Genomic DNA, 4858 nt, shown 5'->3' on the forward strand with positions numbered 1-4858 from the left:
CTGTAGCCTGAACTATTTTGCACTTTTGCATTTTTACCATGCACACACAGGTCACCAGTAAGCATACCAGTAGAAAAATAATTAATGTTTGTCAGTGGGATATGTATAACTAAGTGGGATTGTCTGGAATCTGGCAATATAATAACCATTATGGTGGGATACACTGGCTAAGCAATTTACAAAAATGTCTGTGCTTAAATAGTTTACATGAGAATACATTATAATTTTGGAGACCATGTAGAAATTTTGTTGCAATTTCCAAACCAAAGTACTCGGGAACCGCTTGTTGCACTGATGCATGTGTTGAGTGAAGAGTTTGTGAGATGTCTCACAGAGAGCAATGGGTGTGCAGAGATTTATGCATAATGTAAATATGATAACATTTCATGTAGGCCACATTCTCATTAGGGGCTGAGCCCCCCTAAAGGTCTGATCCTAGAATCCCCCCTGCTGCTACTTCATACTGTACTCCCCAACAACTCCGAGGGGAATGTTGTAATGTTTACTGAACTACATTTATGTAACTAGAGCTTTTGCTCTATTGCTTCAGGCTTGTTTCTGCAGCAGCTCATTGAGTATCGGACACAATAAAAACTAATGAGGAAATATTTTCCTTTGTCATTGACCCAGTATTAAACGAGATCACTGCAGTCGGCAGCAGAAAAACAAGCTACAATGGAAGTTCAGGACAATTGTCCAACTTGTATTGGACGTCCGGTCCCCCTATGCTAGAACGGCATTGATGACTGAGCCAACCTGTGCTGCCACTACTGTTTTAGTGATTTATAAGCAACCTGTTTCTTGCAGATTGTCACATTACTGAGAATACAGCTGTTAGAAGGTAACATATGAAGTCAAAGCTAACTCTGACAGCTGTAGGGCAGCTAACATCAACTTTAGCTGTTACTATGACGCTCCCAGCTGTCTCTGTCACTCCCAACCTGATATAAACCTTCGTTAAGGCTTTGTTAATAAAAACAAATTGTTAAGGGGCCGTATTGATCCAGCAGTTTGTGTGCTCAGCTCACAGCACGCCAAGATCATGCAGTCATTTGGGGGTTTTCCTGTCGCACTACCAGTCAGTTACCTATAAACTAGGCTGGTTTGTTAAAGTGAAGCATGCATAGAGGTTACCAGAAGGCTGTGTGTAATCTGTGTGTGTGTTGAAAAGCAGCGGTTATGTTGCCACAAAAAGCACGGCGTGATGAAATTTAACAAACATCCTGATTCTAACATAAAAAGCGCAGTTTCCCCTTCATGTAATTGAGGAATATTTTTTTAGATATTTTTGATGGGTTTTATGGCCTTTATTGACAGGACAGCTAACACACAGGAAAGGGGAGAGACAACATGCAGCAAAGGACCGTGGGTCGGATTCAAACCTGCGACCGCTGCCAAGGACTCTGCTACTGGGTGACCTAGAGGCCGTCCCAAATCCCTCCATTTTAACCTAAAACATGCCCAAAAAAATAGATGAATGAGGAAGTGATGATAAAATCATGAGGCAAATGACAAATGAAATGAAGCGGAAAGTCCCTTTACTTAAAAATTAACCAAAAAACAGAGAGCAGAGACCATTTGGCTTGCCTTCAGTTTTCACATTAAGCCCCTGCTGTCACGAGAAAGCTCCAGTCTAAACACAGACAGGCACAACATTTGCAATGTTTTCATACACTACACAAAGGAACCGTCATGTTCTTGTTCTGACGGATGGAAAAGGACCCTCAGGCCTCAGTGCTAGAACTTTAACCCCAACAAACTAGAAAGTTCATATGGAATACTTTTTTAACACTGAGCCAATTTTGATCTGCTCTGAAATCATCAGCTGAGTGGCACTTAACCAAACTGCAAACACGTGAGTGGATAAGTCAAAACAAACAGGCAAATGTTGACCTGAGATCGCCAAGATTCATTCAGATGATTTTTTTTTACAGCTGGGATTGTTGACTGGGAAGTTATTTAATTATAAATTATGTTAAAACATACATGTTCTTATTAAAACAAGTAAAAGTGAGGAACACCTCCATGCTCCTGGACCCACATGGGAAAATAAGCAGCCGCCTTATTGATAAAATCTTGGTTTTAGACACAACAAGCTCCACTCAGACCATGTTTCCTCCTTCAGAGACTCTCTGAGAAACTCTCAACAGTGGAGGAGAAACAAAGTCTTCCCACCAGGTCCCTGCTCTGAGGGAAACATCTCAACTCTTCATTGTGGGCAGTGTGACCAAAGTAACAACAACTGAAGAAATGATCCCTGAAAGTATAGTCTTGCGTCCCTCAAAGGAGCACTGGGCAGCCAATCACAGGGGACCAACTCCAGATCTGAGCGAGTGCCTTGATCGAGGCCACTGACTGGAGAACCTGGTACATGTTGTTTGATGGCAGGGGAAACCAGAGCACCCAGAGGAAACCCACACAAACATGGAGAGAACATACAAACTCCACACAGGAAGGCCCACAACAACCTGGATTCAAACCCAGAACCTTGTTGCTGTGAGGCCTCAGTGCTAACCATTGGGCCACCATGCTGCTTTTCAGGGTCTTATGTCTGGAGACAAGCATTTCTTCTCCTGGTCAACTACTGACTGAGACATAATAGCAGAATAATTTGATTACTAAACATACTCGATGCAAAATGATTTGCCTCGAAGCTTCGGGGCAAAGAGAAGAGACCGGCTGGAGAAACCAACAGAAAGTGTCCAAAGTTTGGAATCAGTTCAAACGTAATTAAGATGAAAACTCTGTACAGTTTGTCTACTGCGAAATCAAATTAGCTTAGCACGATAATAGCACAACGTCCATGCTTCAGCATCTCAACAGAAAACATCAAGTCTAATTTGAGTCGTATGGACGATGAAACCACACCAAACACAACAACTACCTAAATCAAAGACAAGAAAACGTAGTGGTGACCACAATTAGATCTAAAGACTATCCCTTTGGAAACAGCTGATCAAAGATGCGTAAGTGTAACAGAGCTGTGTGACATTGTAATCAAACATATAATTGAAAATAGGTTGATTGTAACTAATATTAACATATACGCCTATATACAGATCAGTCTCAGGTTGAAACTTGTAGTTCTAATAGTTAAGTTGCACAGGTAATGTTTACGTCTATTGAATGTGTGCTTTAGTTTCAGGTTGTTTTTGCATTTCAGAAAACAATGTAAAATGGCACTTAATGTTTAGTTTTTTGAGAGATTACATTGTAAGCAATGTAGGCAAAAAAAATGTTTGTTTTCCGAAAATTAAACCACATTATTGTATCTCATTGCTCTTCAGTAAAACAAAAGTACTTCTTATCTGATTACTCAATTAATCGATGGAATTATCGGTAGAATCCTCAATTACTAAAGATCTGTTAGTCAATGCCTATAGTCTCCACCCTCTGACAAAGAATTCCTCATTCATTCATTCAGTCTGCATCAGTCTTCTCTTCTGTCTATTTCGAGAGATGATATCGAAGCCCCGAATATAGATGTATTTTCATTTCCAGATAACTACCCATTCGAGCCATATTGTTTTTCTTCCCAGTCATAACCTTATCCATCCTCATATCACTAACATCACCCATTGTGGACATGTGCTCTCCACCCCAGCACATTCTTTGTGTCGCATTACTTTTTTTGGAAACAGCCTTTTTCTTTGATGATGGGGAGCATATTAGTAAAGTCACTGTATAGCAAAGCGCCGTCAGAAGAGTGTGACTCACTCGGAAACATGTTTTTAACCTTTGTGTAGAGTTTACTGGACCAGTAAGAGATATTAAAAAGAAAAAAAAAGATTCTAAATCATAATTCTTTTAACGATGGTGCTGCAACTTCAGAATGGGATTAGTAGTAGTTTACCTTTTGCCCCAGGATTGCACCTAAATGAAATAATAGCTGTAGCCTACCACTATTCCAGTTTTCACCAGTAATATTGTAGGTTACCTGTGATTAAATATGAAATCAAAACACTATATTAGAGCTTATGCATTGTCTCAAGCAGCAATTTTCTCCCACACCAATTCGCTCTCTTTTACCACAGCTTTTACATGAGTATTTCTAACGTCGTTACCATGGTGAATCGTAGTATTAAGACTCCATTCATGCTGCCTTTCTTATCTCGGAGTCAACCTACTCTGAGTTGATTGAACCAACTCAACTCAGCTGTTCTGGAACCGAAAACTCAGAGTTACCCTGGGTCTCAGGGTAAATCAACTCAGAGATCAGGGTTAGACTCCGAGTTTCTTAAACCTCCTTCCTGAAACGGAGCCCAGTGAACTGGTAGGAAGACTTTGTTTCTCCTCCACTGGAGACTCTGACGGAGGAAACATGGTCTGAGTGGAGCTGTAAAACCAATCATTAAAATGTACCACAGTACATTACATGTGCTACAACAGAATTTTGACTCATTATTCAGACTTTTAGTTCATATTTTGTGATGTGACATGCTCACTTTTCTGCACCTAAAAACAGCCCATTGTGTGCAGACATAGTGTACATAGGTAAACAGTGGGTTTGTACTTGTTGCTTTAATGGGACAGAGAATGAAAGGCTAATTTCAGTGTAACTTTAGCTGCTGTTATCACAAAGACAGAGAGGACAGACCATGAATGTCTTAAGAACATCAGACAGTCAGAGCCCGAGACACTCGCCCACGCGAAAAAATAGCACCTCTGATTCATAGTTTGATAATTTATCAACCATACAAGCTAGCGACTTACCCATGGTTGCGTCTGAAAGGTAATGAGTTAGCGGTTACGGAGGTTTCTTCCGGGTCTTTCTAGCCTCTACAGGTGATTTTCTATTGAGCCTGGAACACCCAGCCTCTTTCGGGGTCGTTTGGCTTTAAATCCAAACTGTTACATC

General features: G+C 40.6%; 1 protein-coding gene and 1 pseudogene across 1 annotated transcript in view; one reads left to right on the top strand and one right to left on the bottom strand.

Moving 5' to 3' along the window:
- The window catches only part of exoc3l4 (exocyst complex component 3-like 4), a 34090-nt gene that overhangs the window by 27415 nt on the left and 1817 nt on the right, over positions 1-4858 (top strand). The window lies entirely within an intron of this gene.
- LOC116696300 (uncharacterized) lies at positions 2098-2273 on the bottom strand (annotated as a pseudogene).

This window comes from Etheostoma spectabile, chromosome 9 (assembly GCF_008692095.1).
Source record: "Etheostoma spectabile isolate EspeVRDwgs_2016 chromosome 9, UIUC_Espe_1.0, whole genome shotgun sequence".
In the NCBI taxonomy this organism is placed as follows: Eukaryota; Metazoa; Chordata; class Actinopteri; order Perciformes; family Percidae; genus Etheostoma; species Etheostoma spectabile.